This window comes from Salvelinus namaycush, chromosome 9 (assembly GCF_016432855.1).
Source record: "Salvelinus namaycush isolate Seneca chromosome 9, SaNama_1.0, whole genome shotgun sequence".
NCBI classification, from domain to species: Eukaryota; Metazoa; Chordata; class Actinopteri; order Salmoniformes; family Salmonidae; genus Salvelinus; species Salvelinus namaycush.
Genome location: NC_052315.1, coordinates 35,756,160 through 35,775,859, shown reverse-complemented (window position 1 = coordinate 35,775,859; position 19,700 = coordinate 35,756,160). Strand labels below are relative to the sequence as shown.

General features: G+C 42.3%; 1 protein-coding gene across 1 annotated transcript in view; it reads left to right on the top strand.

Annotated features, from left to right (window-relative positions):
- Positions 1 to 4,458: 4,458 nt before the first annotated feature.
- Positions 4,459 to 19,700, top strand: part of LOC120054020 (GTPase HRas-like) — a 35,214-nt gene continuing 19,972 nt past the window's right edge. The window contains exon 1 of the mRNA XM_039001375.1: positions 4,459 to 4,685. The gene's annotated coding sequence lies outside the window, so the exon portion shown is untranslated. The remainder of the gene's footprint in view (positions 4,686 to 19,700) is intronic.

Below are 19,700 nucleotides of genomic sequence, written 5' to 3'. Positions count from 1 at the left end.
TATATAGACAAATAACTTCACAGATCTTCATTATAAAGGGATTGATGAGAGAGAAAAAAACGATTTAATCAATTTTAGAATAAGGCTGTAACGTAACAAAATGTGGAAAACTTCAAGGGTTGTGAATACACTGTATATATCAATTCCAGGCGTACTTTATTTTTTTGCTGAGTGTATTAGGGCCCAGACAGAGATGCTGAAGTGGTTTGTTCAGTCGAGTATCTCGATAGGAGGAATAGAAGAGGTCTGAAAATGGTTTGACTGTTGAATCAGATGTGTTGGTCCTCCCCAGTGCTGATACCTAAATCTCCTCCGTCTCTATACTGTGTGTGTGTCAGAGTGTTGTACTTTCTGTTTCCCTCTCATTCAGCTGTAGTTAGTGTAGGTCATAAAGGAGACGCAACAATAAGCTACTGTATACCTGGGCTCTGAGGCCACTTCTCTACATGATAGACTACAGTACACAAGCCGACTGCGTAGGATTAATCATCCCTATAAAGCTGTCACACAGGCTTTTCTACTGACTCTGAAAAACACCAAAAGAAAGATGCCCAGGGTCCCTGCTCATCTGCGTGAACGTGCCTTAGGCATGCTGCAAGGCGGCACGAGGACTGCAAATGTGGCCAGGGCAATAAATTGCAATGTCCGTACTGTGAGACGCCTAAGACAGCACTACAGGGAGACAGGGAGGACAGCTGATCGTCCTCACAGTGGCAGACCACGTGTAACAACACCTGCACAGGATCGGTACATCCGAACATCACCCCTGCGGGACAGGCACAGGATGGCAACAACAACTGCCCGAGTTACACCAGGAACGCACAATCCCTCCATCAGTGATAAGACTGTCCGCAATAGGCTGAGAGAGGCTGGACTGAGGGCTTGTAGGCAGGCCTGTTGTAAGGCAGGTCCTCACCAGACATCACCGGCAACAACGTCGCCTATGGGCACAAAACCACCGTTGCTGGACCAGACAGGACTGGCAAAAAGTGCTCTTCGCTGACGAGTCGCAGTTTTGTCTCACCAGGGGTGGTGGTCGGATTCGCGTTTATCGTTGAAGGAATGAGCGTTACACTGAGGCCTGTACTCTGGAGCGGGATCGATTTGGAGGTGGAGGGTCCATCATGGTCTGGGGAGCTGTGTCACAGCATCATCGGACTGAGCTTGTTGTCATTGCAGGCAATCTCAACGTTGTGCGTTACAGGGAAGACATCCTCCTCCCTCATGTGGTACACTTCCTGCAGGCTCATCCTGACATGACCCTCCAGCATGACAATGCCACCAGCCATACTGCTTGTTCTGTGCGTGATTTCCTGCAAGACAGGAATGTCAGTGTTCTGCCATGGTCAGCGAAGTGCCCGGATCTCAATCCCATTGAGCACTTCTGGGACCTGTTGGCTCGGAGGGTGAGGGCTAGGGCCATTCCCCCCAGAAATGTCCGGGAACTTGCAGGTGCCTTGGTGGAAGAGTGGGGTAACATCTCACAGCAAGAACTGGCAAATCTGGTGCAGTCCATGAGGAGGAGACGCACTATAGTACTTAATGCAGCTGGTGGCCACACCAGATACTGACTGTTACTTTTGATTTTGACCCCCGCTTTGTTCAGGGACACATTTTTCAATTTATATTAGTCACATGTCTGTGGAACTTGTTCAGTTTATGTTTCAGGTGTTGAATCTTGTTATGTTCATACAAATATTTACACATGTTAAGTTTGCTGAAAATAAACGCAGTTGACAGTGAGAGGACGTTTCTTTTTTTGCTGAGTTATATATATATATATATATATATATATATATATATATATATATATATATATATATATATATACACAAACTACCGTTCAAAAGTTTTGGGTCACTTAGAAATGTCCTTGTTTTTGAAAGAAAAGCAATTTTTTTTGTCCATTAAAATAACATCAAATTGATCAGAGATACAGTGTAGACATTGTTAATGTTGTAAATGACTATTGTAGCTGGAAATGGCTGATTTTTAAGGGAATATCTACATAGGCATACAGAGGCCCATTATCAGCATACATCACTCCTGTGTTCCAATGGCACGTTGTGTTAGCTATTCCAAGTTTATCATTTTAAAAGGGTAATTGATCATTAGAAGACCCTTTTGCAATTATGTTAGCACAGCTGAAAACTGTCCAATGCAGATGGTTATATCTCAATATCAAATAATTGGTGGGTAACAACTAAGTACCTTACTGTGATTGTTTTCAATTCAAATTGTAAAAAATAAACTAAAATTGCTTTTTAGCAAAGAGCCATTTCTCAAGCAAGAATTTTGCTAAGACTGTCTGAGTGGGGAGGGAGAAACAGAAAACTAGCTTTTATAGGCAGAGAGGTTTGGAACTATTTCTTATTGTTCTATTAACTAATTTGCCGCATGGTGATGTGACCATGGAATGACCAAATACATATAAAACACAAGAAAATCTCGTTTTTGACTGCACACCACAGATCATTATGGATGGGAGTGTTTGCACTACATGCCTTTTGGCTTAGCATACTCACAACGATGCACAGACACCAGAGATAAATCCAAATCTCCCCAAAAGCTTTAATGGCCAGATCTCACTAGTTGCACCCAGCTGTCTCCTCCTTTCCAGAGACCAATTTCACTGAAGAGGCTAATGGCGTTTCGCACCAGACAACCACACCACAGCCTCATTTATAAACTAGCCCACCAAATTATTTCAACAGTGACGCTGACGGAATGGGCAATGAGAGTTTGCTTAATCATTTTGATTAAACCATTTTTTTTTAAACACTGCAAGGAGAGATTACAAAAAAAACGTTATCTTATTGATGTTAGCCTTATTGTTGATATCAGGGTATTAAATATGAAGACTTCCACGTACATAGACAGAGGCTGTGTGTCATTTATGTTCTCTAATGCTGTGCTTAGGCCTACATCCTGAGCGTCCAGTGTGCCAGTCATCAACCTCTGATGCTTGTGACACTTTTATGAATAACCCCCCCCCTCCCCCCCCATATGTCCACTCGGCAATCAAGGTCATGGAGCATGTTAATGGTTTAAGAACATTAGCTAATATGTGGAGTCACATGCTTGTCCTTTAAATGCATACGAATATAGTAATGTATAGGTTTTGTGCAAACTACAATTATATAATTGTTTTAATGCCCTAAATTTAGTCAAGAAGCATGCTTCCATATCCCATAAAGGGCCACACATCCCTTCCCAATAAGAGCCTCACCAGCTTTTCTGTAGGGAAGTAGAGCTCCACCAGCATGTCAGAGTCCTTGTAAGCAGCAGGGGATGGGTTCATCTGACCAGACCCACTCAGCTAAGTCACCAGTACCTTCTCTGTGCCTGGCCGTGCCAAAGGTACAGAGTCCCGGGAACAACTCATCACTCACGGACACCTGGAAGCAATTAAATAAAGGTGAATAATAATAATAATAATAATATGTTAGTGAAAGCGTCAACATATTTATGTGTGTGAGATGGCTGGTATGTGTAAATGAGTGTGATGTGGCTACTGTAATTGCAATGGAAACCATTGAAGAATATAGCTAGGATACTAAAAACAAAGCATATCAAATTTTACATTGCTAGCTAGCACCACTTCTACTGGTGTATCTAACATACTTGTTGCATAAATTCCTAAACAAGACATTCTATTTGAGGCATCTTGTCAGAAGAAGTCGCTTATCTGGCTATTTGGTTAGTTAGCCTTGTTAGTCAGCTGGCTGACATCCCACACTTAGGGGTTGGCTCTGCTGGCTTGAGTATGAAAAGAAGCTGGCTAACATCTCAATATCATACAAATGTTTTGACGTGTTGATTGGCTGCAGATAACAAATTCATTTAAAAGTCCAAATGGAATCACAAATGACTTTCCATTTTGGTTATCCACCAATATCCAATGTCGTATTTTATCTTACCTTAGATAGCTAGCTACATTCGTAAAGGTGTGAAGTGCACATTCTTCAGAGAGCATTTGCAAAGACAGGCACAAGTTTGCTTGACAACGGCAAATGACTTCCTGGATACGGTGATAAAGGGGGCTTTGCCCCTTGGGATATGTAGTCTAAAGTGTATTTCTTTTATTGCATGATCAATAACAACACTACGATGATAGGTTACCACACATTTTAGTCTACATATTCAGCCAAACATTAATATTAAACATACAATACTAAAGCTCCCAGGTTTACTTTATCTGACTGGGCTATGGTTCGAAAATGTGAATTGCATAAATCACGTTAAGATAGGCTACTACGGAATTTGTAGTTGTAATTCTGTATGCCCACACTGCCCCTTTATATTTTGCAGTTATACGGAAACCGCCCAACGTGCCAACTAACGATGGTCAAAACAGGCAACTGAACTGTTCTCGCCGGGGCGGTTCATACAGGGCTGGGCGTGGGCTCTAACAGTCTCCTCTCCCTATTCGAAGCACATTGTTCGCCGTGAGCTAACCTCGTATACAGCACTGAACGAATGCTTTGATAAATTTCACTTAAAATTGCAGTATCTGGAATAACAACATACATTTTCTGTTGTCGAAACTATTGAGACATTCGTTGAGGAAACACCATCTGGACTTCAACGCTTGGAACGCTCAGCTGCTACTGAGTAATACATAATACATTGTTTCCAGTAGACCACCTCGCCCTCTTGATAATTAGGGTAGAGCTCTGCTTATTGTAAGTATTCCGTGCATATTTTTCACCTCTTACACAAATGTATGATTCTTGAAATGTGTCGCTCAACGTTGTTTGTGCATTGACCAGGGAACCCATACAGGGGACCAAAATGTGCTACAACTGCTCGAGCTCGTTCACACCGCCACCACTGCGGCGCACCTTTACATTTTGTGTTTTTACGACATTATTCACGCCTGCATCAGGCTGTCTCGTTGGGAAGTGTAGCCTAACGTTTTGCCAAACAAACTGCTATTTCCGTGATCATAGACTCAACATATTGCTATATAATTTGTTTACTACTATTTTCTCATATAGGCTATATTTAGTTCGTAGGCTAAATCCTGGCTCGCCGCCTAAACTTCACGGACAGGGGAGGATAATTTAATGCCGATATGTAAACTAAACCATGGAGGCACATTTTCATTGTCAAGAAATTCAAGTGTTAAGCTGTTGCCATTTTTTTTGTATGTTATGGCCAGTCAATGAGCGCTCCACAGCCGCCCTGCGTCTGTAGTTTGTAGACCACACAGACACGGGTGACGCCCAGTCACAGTGAAAACCGAATTGGAGCACTGCGGAAGTTGCATTCCATTACTAGGCGTTTGATTAAGAACGCGATTCCATTCCGACGTGCTTGGTCATGGTCCAGGAATAACTGATTTCTAGGCTAGAGACAGTAGGTTATGCCGCGTTCAAGACAACTGGGAACTCGGAGAAAAAAACCCAGCCCCGACTGGGAAAAATACTTATGAATGATCATCCAAACTATAGACATTAATGCAGCGTTCAAAACAACCGGGAACTCGGAAATCTTAGACTTCTGTGAGTATAAGACAACTGGGAACTCTTTTTAAACAGTCATCCATCTCGAAATTCCAAGTCGGAAACTTGGGCATCTTTCTAGAGTTCCGACTTGAAGATATCAGATCTCATGATTTAACCTTGTTTTTTTGAGAGTTCCCAGTTGTCTTGAAAGCACCGTAAAACCAGTAGATAGGATAACGCTGACATCATCCACGTATTCCTATGGAAATCTCCCGGCGGGCATGAATACGGAAGTATTTGAATTTTAAGCGAGCCATATTGCTGAATGGCACCCAAAAATTGCTAAGGGTTGTGGTGAAAGTGGCCGTAACTAGCAAAGGATCATGGTCAATGTAGTCGTTTTCATCCTGCCTGAGAGTTAAATGGCGTCTCCTCATAGCATGCCAGCCTGTGGTTGGTCCATCAACATGTGGTCCTGTATGATGACAAATGTTGTTGTCAGAATGGATCACTATTTAATTAAATATCTTGATTTGTAGCAAACTTTAAAATAATTCACTGTGGGTATCGAACTTGATCATAAACAAATTTTAGATCCGAAAACGAACATCCAACATTTTTTGGGGCCTTTCTGGTGATCGTAATTTACAACGGCTTTCTAGGGCAGACCAGGGCTTTTGGCACTGCTAGGTTGCTACGCAGTAGCCGACCAGCAGCGCTCATGACTCCACGCACCAGACCGGACACTGGGGGGCCTGCAACCAACTCGGAATTCCAAATCAGAAACTCTGGCTTCTTTCTAGAGCTCCGATGTATTCATTATTTTTTTTCAACCTGAAGATCACTGATATCATGATTGGCCCTTTTTAACTACCAGACGAAAATGTCACAAGTTTGTCTATGTTGCCTAGCTTACATTCAAAGTTTAGGCATGGAGTAAGTTACATGTGGAACAATATTTTTGAGTAGCCTGACGTTGAAACAAAAGAAAAGCATGGTATTGCATGTAGTCTATATATAGCCCACACAAGGCTAAATATAACGCTCATTCAACAACGTTGCTACTCCCTATCTGCCTGCCAAAGTGTAGCAACTCTCACCGGGTTTCCACTAGATAGCACAGCCACAAAGTCAAAATTGGCTATGTAATAGAAATTCCTAAAAACAGCTTGGTCTTAATTTAAGGTTAGGCATAAAGTTAGCTGTGTGGTTGAGGTTAGGTTTAAAGTCAACCCAAGTGGGCTGGGTTTATGACTTTGGCAGTAGTAACTAATGACGACCCTCTCACTGCCCCTCAGTGGGGTATGACATCATTTGACCAAGAGATTTAAGGTAAATCCACACTACAGCGACGGAAGCTACGGAGCGTAGCGCTGTGTTGTAATGTCGTTGTTTGTCACAAAAGCGGCGACTCCTTGTAATACGCTCCGGCATTTGACACAGTTTTTTGCTAACTGGAAATTGAGAAGTGCCATATCATTCCTTGCAAAGACTTGAGGGGCAGTATTGAGTGAGGTTTGGAATGGAAGTCCCGCCCTGTATCTAAATCACATCCCTTCAGATATAAACACAGAGATGGAAGTGCTGCTACTTCGCTGCAACTGCTATTCTACTTATTATTCTACTATATATTTTTTTGTGCTTTTATTTCAACATTTGCTACGCACAATTATGCCTGTCCAGTTTTGAGGAGCGTCTGCAAGGAGGTGAGACGATACGATAACCTCTACAATCCTTTAGTGCAGTTGTATTCGGACAAGAACGTAAAAGATAACCGCTGGAGGGAGATATCACAAAATTGGAACACGGATACTGATATCAAAGAAAAATGGAGTATGATTCGGGACCGGTATGTTCGCAATCAGAAAAAGGTGAAGGAGACAAGGAGTGTGGCTTCGTGTTTACGTGAAACATCATCGTCAGACCTACGCCAATATGCCAGATATGGTATGTACTCTTGTCATGCAGCTGAGTACTTTTGAACAGTGTATATTTGTATCTTATGTTTAGCAGACCTAGTTAGAACATGTGAAATCATCTCGTTTCTGGATGGGAGAAATTGTAAGTTGGAAATATCCCGTGCCTATTTTTGTTATAATAATGATTAGCAGGGCCAGTTCAAACATCTGAAAACAGACACTGTGTGTGCTAGTTAGATTGAGATGTTTATGAAATCAGTTATTTTGTGAGCATTTTAACTCAAAATGGGCCAATGGAGATTGCTACTTATAGGCATTGGGAGAGGGATTGCGTTGTAGACAGAACTGAGCACCGAGGGCCCATCTACAGGGGATTCATCGCCCATTGATTCATCATCTCCCCGGCCTAGTTCATCACGTCCCCGGACCCTCTCACTAACGCCTAATGCTCCGCCCAGGTGCACCCTTGCTCTCTGTCCTGGCACTCCATCAAACTCTACCCAGCTCCAGTGGCTGTGTGAGGATGACAGCGGAGGATCCTTAGGACACTGACATTATGTCCTCTTGTGATCGTCACCTGGGGAAAAAAATAAAAAATATAGCGCAAAAGGTCTGACAATGTCTTTGTCTGGTTATTGGCACTTGTGACAGAAAACAATTCTGTTTTCTTAATTAGCCACTCAGTCAACTTGTACTGCTTTGCACATGAGCTATGTGAAGTAGATGAGGTTAATGTCTTGGGGGTCTGTCCTTATTGTATACTGCTGGACAGTCATTCTCACCTATTTACCATAGTAGGAAAGTTCTCATTTGAAATGTTGAAAGGCCACTACACATAACACAAGGTTGTACATGGCCATGTAATTGTCTTGTGGGTCTAGCCTTAAAAGAATATGACAAACTAAAACAACACGAGGACGAAGTGACTCATTATTGTACTCTTTATTGTGATTAGTAAAGTGTGAATAAGATAAAGGCCAAAATCCAAACGGTGAAGCTAAGTGTGTCGCTCACAACATGACCTAGAAACAGACATCACCCAGAGGAAGAGAACATATGTGCGCCCATGTTTTCCGTACCACACCAACATTTTTTACATTTATTGTAGGGTGCCACGTGTGATGGCAGCATCTTGGAAAGACACTCAACCAGCTGGTATGAGGAAGTAGTCCTTTAGGTTATTGCGCACATCAAGGCCAGCAGAACCTTTTTGAATAAAATAAGTGTTTCCGTTAGCCTTCATGTTCCCGTTCAATACTATTGTGTACTGTAACAACTGTGTGGCCTATGCTTTGGACATAGGCCCCAATCCTCTTATTGGGATGCTAGATCACTTTTATGAGGCATATAATTACAAGTTCTATATTGGTATAATTTTCACACCATATATAATTAGTCATATGCATTTAGCGTATCTACATGGATATGGTCACATCAGGTTTACTCTGGGAATGCCTCGTCTCCCACTTAGACATATGTGCTCTGTGTTTGGGTCCCCGGTATGCACTCCGGCCTTGGTAGCTGCAATGAGTTGGGAGCCGACCTTGCTTTGCGAGAAGATTCCCACGTCTCCCTCCTAACCATATGCACCCATGTCGATCATGATGAAGCAGTACTTTCATCGCAAACTGCAATCAGTACCATTGAGAAAAAGCCCTTGTAGTTGTGGTACTCGTTGCCTGAGTTCCGTCGACAGCTCCTGCACACAACTAATAATTCCAACGATCCCAAAACTCAGCCGATTTCGTCCCATTTTTTCATGGAGGGATGAGCAACAAAATCCTCCTTCAGGACATACCAGATAGCCTGGCACACTTCTGTGATTATGGCACAAAATGTTGATATTTTAGTTTATAACTTGCTGCGATACTTTGTGTGCTGCCACTCGCTAAAAACCGAAGGGTCATAGCCAGCCTTTCTGCAGCACTTAGCTATGGACAAGCTTGTCCCTTGTAGTGTTCACTGGACAAACATTCCATTCTCCTTTTTTTATTTATTTCTCCTCCAGAGTAGTAAGAGCAGTTCAAGGTCTTCCAATTCGTAGAGCGACATGTTTGCTTCTGTAACTAATTAAATCCTTAAGAAGTGTCTGGGCCTCCTGAGTGGCGGAGCGGTCTAAGGCACTGCTTTCGGGTTCGATCCTAAGCTGTGTCGCAGCCGGCCGCGACCAGAAGACCCATGAGGCAGCACACAATTGGCCCAGCGTCGTCCGGGTTAGGGGAGGGTTTGGCTGGTTTGTCCTTGTCCCATCGCGCTCCAGCGACGACTCCTTGTGGACGCCAGGCGCATGCACGCTGACTTCAGGTCGCCAGCTGTATGGTTTTTCCTCTGACACATTGATGCGGCTGGCTCCTGGGTTAAGCGAGAAGTGTGTCAAGAAGCAGTGCAGCTTGGCGGGTCGTGTTTCGGTGGATGCATGGCTCTCGACCTTCACCTCTCCTGAGTCCATACAGGAGTTGCAGCTATGGGACAAGACTGTAACTACCAATTGGATATCATGAAATTGGGGGGGATTGGTAAAAAGTACAAAATAGAACACCATACTAGCCTGTATTTGTAAACAAAAGGCACATAACACCGGATCCGGAAGTTTAAATGTCATCACTAGCTACGGTCAGAGTGCCTCGGACCCTCTTGCTTGGTAAGCTACTCTGACATCCCAAGCCCCCTAGTAGATATACACTACACAAGGCAGACTTCCTCTCTGGGTGGAATGCAGAAGTGCACGCTGCTCCAAAAAAATCTGACTCCGCCCATGCACGCGCAGGCACGTTGATCGCTGGAGTGATGTCTATAGAGACCTTTATGGATTATATATTTTCACACTGTGTAATCATACATGCCATTCATTGCAGGTCAGTTTCCCACATTGTCAGTCATCGGGTGTTTTGATGATAACTTCCTATTTTTGTTTATGATGTCGATGCTTATTAGTAATACAGTAGCCTAGCGGTGCTTAGTAATACAGTGCTTAGTAATACAGTACACTAAAATATGAGTGGATGACAAATCAGTGCTGATAAAGAATGATTCAAGAAGCATGACTCATGTCATCAATACCCCATGAGTAACAGGTTAATACAAAAAGTAATGATTCCAATGGAAGGTCTACTCATTTACACTCAAGCTTGATAAACCATTGATATGGACACGGTCGGATTTAGAAAGGGTTCCATTCACATAACGGGCATTAAGGTGGTTTGTTACACTTGATGAGGGGTAGCCGAAGCAACCTGAGGGACAAGGCCCCTCTAATGCTTGGGCATGTTGCTTTGTGTTAGGGATTGTTGACTAATGGATAGAATGGTTGGTCTTCCAGCTGCTTTCTATTGTCAGAGCTGAATAGAGAGAGACTCTGTCCACTGATGGTCCTGTCTCGTGTGTGTGTGTGTGTGTGTGTGTGTGTGTGTGTGTGTGAGATGATCCCTGGTTAACAACCTAAAAGGAGGACCCAGTGAGGAAAAAGGTCATATTTTGCTAAGAGGCTGTCTGTTTTGAGGCTAGGGCCCTATTCTCTTCTACACACAGTGTTTTATTGGGAAGAAGAGAGAGGGCACTGCACTCTCACTCATTAACCCCCCCCTGCTTTCTTGACTCCAAGGATCATGATTAGTTGACTGACTGAAAACTGTGACCCTATTCATAGGAGATGCAGGCTTCTATCTTCACATTGTGTTCTAATGGATGAGCGATGAATGTAATGGGGTTACTCACCATCTAGTGCTCCCATTATCCATCCCTAAAGATAGGGTTCGATACGGTTAGCTAGCAAATAGATCCAAGTTGGCTAAAGATTAGCTGGCTAATCACTAGCACGTGAGCTTGATTGTTGATGAGACCTGTGTTCATTTTCTGTAAGCCAATACCCGCTACAAAAAGTTTGTCATTATTAGTGAATTTGCATTATGCGTGGTTCTAGTTAAATTTGTTTTTACAAAAAATATCATTCTCATAGACTTGAAAGCCAGATCAGTGATTATTGAAAAATAAAATATTAGTGGGTCTTAAGATTGTGGAAGGCTTATATTCAGCCTAGGTATAACTTCACAAGCCCTGAATTCATTAGATTATTGCTGACTGTTTAAAATCTGGTGTATTTGACCTTTTAATTGTACAACTCTTATTTAGGAAGAAAAAAAATCTAATCAAGGTATACAGTGCAAGTATTCAGATCCCTTGACTATTTCCACATTTTGTTACGTTACAACCTTATACCCTGACTACACCGTGCGTGAGCATTGCAAAATATATGTAGAAATCTATATTTTTCCATTATTGCACCCACACTGCTTGCGCGTGCCAATGAGCGTCTGCGTTGCCAAGGGCTAAAATATAAGTCAGTTCTATTTGTGATGCAGATCGCGCTGCAAGTCCTGCCTCTCCCATCTCCTCATTGGTTTATAGAAGCAAGTACCCATGTGCCATCTCCTCATTGGTTATACCCACGTGGGTGACTGAAAGACTAACGAGGTCAGTGGCGTTAATGCACCTAATTTATGAAAGTTACCAATCACAATATAAAGTCCAGAGAAGAAAAAGCCTGGAAGGAGGAGCGATGACTAGAAATGATTTGGTTGACCGTTTTATGTGTGGATTAATTGCCGGAGTAGAGGACCTTGTGCATTTCAGGTAAAATAACAATGTTTATATCCCAGGACAAATTAGATAGCAACAGCAAGCTAGCTAAATAGGACAAATTAGCTAGCAAGTGCAAGCTAGCTAGCTAAATTGCCATAAATGTTTAATGCTTTTCGACCTGTCCCCAAATTAATGTAATTGGTTCAGAGTTTGTTTTGATATTTTAACCTGCGTGTCGTGATCGAGTTTGGTGTAGGGGGACAAAATACAATTATGCACGATGGTGCACACGCGCAACCAGTTTGGGTTCCGTGTTATTCTAAAATTGACGAGGAAAATGTTTTATTTAATAAATCTACACACAATACCCCATAATGACAAAACGAAAACAGGTTCTTAGAAATGTTTGCTAATTTATTACAAATAAAAAAACAGCTGCCTTATTTACATAAGTATTCAGACCCTTTGCTATGAAACTTGAAATTGAGCTCAGGTGCATCCTGTTTCCATTGATCATCCTTTTTGTTTCTACAACTTGATTGGTCAATTCATTGGACACGATTTGGCTGGCACACACCTGTCTATGTAAGGTCCCACAGTTGACAGTGCATGTCAGAGCAAAATCTGCAGCATTGAAGGTCCCCAACAACACAGTGGCCTCCATCATTCTTAAAAGGAAGAAGTTTGGAACCGCCAAGGCTCTTCCTAGAGCTGGCTGCCCGGCCAAACTGAGCAATTGGGGGAGAAGGGCCCTGGTCAGGGAGGTGACCAAGAACCTGATGGTCACTCTGACAGTGCTCCAGTTCCTCTGTTAGAGATGGGAGAACCTTCCAGAAGGACGACCATCTCTGCAGCACTCCACCAATCAAGCCTTTTATGGTAGAGTGGACAGATGGAAGCCACTATTCAGTTTAAGGTACATGACAGCCCGCTTGGAGTTTGCCAAAAGGCACATAAAGGATGAAACCAAGATGGAACTCTTTGGCCTGAATTCCACGCGTCACATCTGGAGGAAATCTGGCACCATCCCTACGGTGAAGCATGGTGGTGGCAGCATCATGCTGTAGGGATGTTTTTTCAGCAGCAGGGACTGAGAGACTAGTCAGGATCGAGGGAAAGATGAACAGAGCAAAGTGCAGAGATCCTTGATGAAAACCAGGTCCAGAGCTCCCAGGACCTCAGACTGGGGTGAAGGTTCACCTTCCAACAGGACAACGACCCAAAGAACACAGCCAAGACAATGCAGGAGTGGCTACGTGACAAGTCTCTGAATGTCCTTGAGTGGCCCAGCCAGAGCCCGGACTTGAACCCGATCGAACATCTTTGGAGAGACCTGAAAAGAGCTATGCAGATATGCTCCCCATCCAACCCGACAGAGCTTGAGAGGATCTGCAGAGAATAATGTGATAAAGTCTGCAAATACAGGTGTGTGAAGCTTAGAGCTTCATTCTCAAGACTCGAGGTTGTAATCGCTGCCAAAGCTGCTTCAACCATGTACTGAGTAAAGGTTCTTAATACTTATGTGAATGTGACATTTCAGTTTTATTTTCCCCCCACATTTCATTATGTACATTTGTTTAAAACCCTGATTTTGCTTTGTCATTATAGGGTATTGTGTGTATTAATACATTTTAGAACAAGGCTGTAACGTAACAAAATGTGGGAAAAGTAAAGGGGTCTGAATACCTTTTGGAATGCACTGTGAATCGCCTAATATGTTTTTTTTTAAAGGAAAATTTTTAGGCCATATCTCCCAGCCCTATGCAACGGTGCCAGTGAAAATGTACCTGGTCACGTTAGTTTTTGTTTCACAATAAACCAACATTCTGAAAAGGCAACAACTGCACGGGTATGCCCCTCCCTGTTTGTCAGGGCTCAATAATCCAGGCTAAATAATTGATTTTTAAAAAACGGATGGATTTCCGACGCTGTTCGTTTTTGTCGATGTTTTTCTTTATTTATCACAAGCGCACTGCACACAGCCTATTAATCTGTCGGGCAGAGAGCGCGTGCAGCTCTCAAACAGCTGGTTGTTGTGTGGCGCGAAGACCAACAGTGGTAGGGGTAGGGAATATGATCCAAGTTATATCTACCAGTAAATGTATATCTACCAGTAAAAAAAAATATATATATATATAAGTCTTGGCTGAATTGCCCATTGTCAATATTCAACCATCATGGAAGCCTAACTTGAATCAGACATTTCCTCTAGGCTCTTTAGTCCTTGAAAATTCATGGATGTTATGGTAGCCGATTTAGAAGTTCTACTACTCCAATATAATTATTCCGTGATTTAATTTCTCATCAGTTTTTATGAGGTAGGCGCTTTTGTTTGTTAACCACCGTTTCAATTGAATGGTGTTGTGCTAGTCTGTTGCGCATGTTGCTGTAAAATCATTGAATGTTGGCTTCAACTTGGTTTCCATAGTGTTAAAAAAAAAATGTTTTGGTCGCTTTCTTATTTTAAAACATGATACAGTAACCCCTCAATAACTCTTCAACATCCCAAATGGCGAGACTGACTAGCTACCACATGTGGACAGGCTTCATTAGTGTGTTTGTGTCGGGAGCATGCTGTCTATACTGAACAAAAATATAAACGTAACATGCAACAATGTAAAATATTTGTACTGAGTTAGTTTATAGAAATAAATTCATTAGGCCTTAATCTATTGATTTCACATCACTGGGTAGGGGTGCAGCCATTTTCCCCGACAAAATGGCTTATTACAACAATGAAATATATCATGTTAAGTCCTCGAAAATTACAATTTAAGTGCTTGGGAAAAGTCCTTGACAGTCCTTGAATTTGACTTGCCGATGTCTGTATGAACCCAGTAGTTGCTCAGTTTGCAAATGGAAGATAGCAGATGATTTTATTGAAGTTATGTGCGCATCATTCGCTTTCCTGTCAGATCTTGAACTGGGCCAGAATTTTTTTCCATTTAGGGCCAGTAGCTTTGGCCTGGTGTGCTACTGGAAAATTTACCGGAATATCAAGCCCTGCTATATGTTTACCACCATGTCTACCACTTGCGTGGCCGTTAGCGTCGCTAATGATAGCATAACCATTTTCAGTTAGATGCAAAGGCAATTAAAAGGTAACTACAAAGTAGCCTATGCCAACCTTGCATAATCATGGTTATTTGCATCAATCCAATGGCCATTTGTTTTGAAAACTCCACATGTGGCTAAAGACATGCCACTAGCCAAACACAGCTGTCTGGCTGTTGCACACCTGAATTAAAGGTTAACTAAACAAAAAAAATCAAAATGACTCATTTTTCCTAGACCTCAAATGGTTCCCTGATGTGGTTTAAGCATTGTTGTGGACTTTTCTATAAAAAATAATAAGTGTGATTTTGAGAGTCAACCTGAAACATCAGACCTCCTTCCCACTTTTTTTTTATTGATAATTTTTTTGCTGTGGTATCGATTTTGCAGAAAAAAACACAAAGCTCTTAAAATAAAGTGCAATATTTATTTATTGCAGATTTTAAAGTCTCTTTACTTTGCTGTTACAGTAAATCAATGTAAGAACACTGGTTCTGTATGGAATGCATGCACATTTATGGCACACAGGGCAGGTCATTTATGTTTTTGTTTTTTAAATTGTGCGACAAGCACCAATGGAAAAAGTTAGTGTAGAAACCTGAAAGGCCTGGCTAGTTACATCTCCCTTTGTAAATGGATGGATTTTCTTAAGCTAAATTGTGTCAAGGCTTGGTTACATTGTGTTGTAGCATTGCAGCCAAGTCTCCTCCAGTGCCCCACTAAAGATGCCATTTACAGAGATGAAGTCATTTGTGTGTGTGTGAAGGGGGGGGTTGGCTCCATGGTGGTCGCTGTGTTCGATTGTGATCCGTCCCTAGAGAGGTTCCCCTTACAATCATCTCTCCATTAAAAATCTATTATCCCTGCAGTGGGCTTTTGGCTCTGACAATATGGATCCTTTAACCAATTTAAGTGCTTTAGTTGAGAGAGGGGGCTGCATGTGTAGACGCAGGAGGTCCGCTCTTAAGTTCTTCATCCTCGATATAGGATGGGTGGGACCGACAGCAGGACAATTCTTTGTTTTCAGGATGAAAGGTAGTCTCCCTCTCATCAGAAACTCGATTGAGTGGTAAAGAGTAGCCTACTAGTATCAAATCAATGCTGAATACAATTTATTTTCTATGCAGTGGGGTCTGAAGTTATTGACACCCTTGATGTGAAGATGAGCAATAATAACTGTATAAAAATAACTAATTAAAATACTGAGCTAAATTGTATGCTAAAAAGGGAAATTACATTATTTAATTTATACTAATACAATTGCTCAGAGGAAGAGATTTTGTTTAACAAGTAACCTCCCTCCCTAACCTCACCATTACCAATAACAGGAGAGGTTAGCATTTCTTGGGGATATGATCTTTGACCCTCGAACTTTCGTTATTCTCAATTCATTCAGGATTATCCATAATTATGGTACATTAATGTAGAAGTGTTTAGAAACATACAGTATTCTATTCACCATTCATTTCTATTGGGCACACAATCTGAAACGCATCCAAAAAGAACTGCAACTGCATTCAACAAGTTTATAGAGTGACAAGCTTGATGTGAGTCACATGACTTGCTAGGAACATTGAGACAAATACTACATTTTTGAATACTTTATTTATGGCAATTATTTATTCTTTAAGTGTCAATTTTGACCCACCTCCAAAAAAAATGTTGTTCAAGTAATCTCTCTGGGAAATTGTATTTGTTAAAAAATAATATAATTTCCCAATTTTTTGGGGGAGCATACAATATAGCTCAGTATTTTTATTTATTTTATACAGAAATTAGCAATAATCTTTATTGATGGTATCAATAATTTCAGACCCCACTGTATATAAACCCAAGGCAGTACTACCTCCTAGGTCCAAAATGTAGGCCTAACTCGTGGGGTGCAGTGCATACCAGTAAGGTAAGTTGAATGTCTCTGACTGTTTCAGGTCGATGACTCCCCCCCCTGTCCAGCGACTCCCAGCTCCCAACCTGCGCCCTCAATAAACTGTCATGTAAGATTACTCTCATGGTCTAAGCAAAGCTCTAGGGTTTCAAAACAAACTGTTAATGTCTCCCAGCTCAAGATGGCCGTGGGCTATATATAACCCTACACATGTACATGTACCTCTCCTTGAGCAAAAGGGCACAGCCATGCAGAGGTTTAGTGGAGTAGGCCATCAGACAGGGATGTGGCTGAAGACAGACAGAGTATGTAGACTATATTATCTGTCCCCACTGGAAAGTGCTTACATGAGGTTTGCTCCTCCAATTTTGACCTCGAGCTGTGTGGAATTTAATGTAGGTGCTGATGCAAGGTCCAAAGCAAATGCTTTTGGAAGCTTCTAAATATATATATATATATATATATATATATATGCTGGTGATCTTTATTTATTTATATATAAGATCACCAGCACTGTGCCCATCCCAGACTGTATGTGTTTACTGTAGTGATGGGGTTGGACTGTGTGTGTGTGTGACTATATTTGCGGTCTGTGTACTGTAGCATTGGGGTACTGTAGTGTTGGGAGTATGCGTGTACTTTAGGGGCTAATTAAGACTGGTGGAGAGAGACCCAACGTGTTGTGGCACTAATTACCAAACAGTCAGAGGAGCGAGAGGGTATGGTTGGCACAGGGAACTGTGTGTGGGTGTGGGGGGGCATCCCTCGTGGTAGTGTTCTCCCTCAGTAGTACCTAGACAAACACCACAGAAGAGCACAGATCCCTACAGACAACAAGTGGTACTGGAGTCTGCAGGCAGGGCTGAAAAAATAAAAAATAAAATCATCATCTCCCTATTTATATCTGGATTATTAATCTCTGACATGGCCTAGATCAGGGCTGTCACATTTATTCCATGGGGGGCCTAGTGCCTGCAGGTTTTTCCATTCCCCCCCCCCCCCCTTTCAATTAAGCCCTAGACAACCAGGTGTGGAGTTCCTTACTAATTAGTGACCTTAATTCATCAATTAAGTACAAGTGAGGAGGGAAAACCCGCAGACACTCGGCCCTACATGGAATGACTGACACTTGTAGCCTAGATTGTAATTGAATGGCACGGCTTTGTCTCCCCTCACCCATAGAAGTGTGTAATAGACAGCTCCTCTTACCAACATCCACAATAAAATTCAAATCTGCCTAGACTGCCGCTATTGGCTCTTCCCAATGTGGGCACGCCTCAAAGTGATGTCATGATATGACTACAGATGTCACATTACAGAGTTAAACTGTTATTCTCATTATAATGAGAATTTAACGATCCATGATCAATCCCTGATATGGCGTAGAAACAAGGTACTATTAGTGCTGAGCAATTAATGCTTTTTGAGGTCGGTTTCGGTAAAAGATCATCACTTTTCGATTTCTGTTTCGATGAATTGTTTTAGACATGAAATGCAATATGTGGGTTGAATGCTGTAACACAGAATTTAACAATTACAATTCCCATGATGGTAGCGACTGCCCATTACTGCTTATCACTTATTAACCATAATTTATGCACATTTACTTTAATAAAATGTTTTATTTTATTACAACGGAGGTGGAACAGGTGAGGGGGGGAGCACCAAGGGAGTGGAATGGTTAGGAGTCGGGTGAGGGAAGGTGAGGAGAAGTAATTGTCATTTTCTACCGTCTCCCTGATTTGACCTACCTGCCCAGTCCATCCTGTTGATTGGTTGTGCCTCTCCTGTGATGTCATCCTATCCTGTCATCCCTGTAGTTGTGTCCACCCGCCTGTCAGGAATGACAGCCCAGTAAGATAGATCTGCCGCTATAAATATCCATGTTGAAAAGGCAACAATGGCCTGTATGCAAGAAGCCATCTTCCCTATTGATTCAGAGGGATGGATCAAAGCAGCAGCTTCTCTCTCTGGACCAGACCTCTATCACAATAGAATGAATCACTGATTTGTATTCTGTTACAGCCTCCTGCTTCAGGAGATAACACTACGGTAGCCCAGGCCAGGCTCAGCCAAGAGACGCCTCAAAACATGTCCTCCACCTCTGCTGTAATAGCCAGATACTGGGCATTTAACTGGTTATGTTAGTGCATTGTGTGTGCATAGACGAGAAGTGTGCGTGCATGTATGCACTTACGTGGATGTTCCGTGCACGTGTGTGTTTTTTACTGACTTTATTTACAGTATGGAAAGAAGGAAGCTAAATGTTTGCCCACACGATTGAGGTCGTGGTAATTCCCTTCCTGTTGCGTTAGCGAATTATAGCCGTGTGTGTGAGAGAGAGAATTATAGCCATCAAGTTGTTTTCACAAGCCTGTGAGTGTTGACATTGGTGATGGTTTAGCCGATCTGGAGAGCTACCTGTTTCCATGAAACCCTGTGGAAGTCTGATATAGAGCCTGCTGAAACTGCCGTGCAGGAGAAGCTGTTTTGAAGCAGAGCAGAGGGCAGTTGCTCTGTCAGAAAGAAGCCTGCCGTGACCCAACAGTCAGTCTGCTCATCAACAAGTCCCCCTGGTCTGGACAACACACACACATAGGGGCTCAAAGAAGCAGAGTTGCATGATCTATTAATACACCGAGACAAATATAGGAGTTACTTGGTGTGTGTCTGTTGCCTTTGACTCCCTGCCACTGCATTAGCCTTGTAAATGGGTTGTTTTGGGGGATTTTGTCATGTATCCTGCTCTCATCAAACTGTCCAGGTTGATGTCACTAGTTACTCCTCTCCTCTAGGAACACTGCAGCTGCTGTG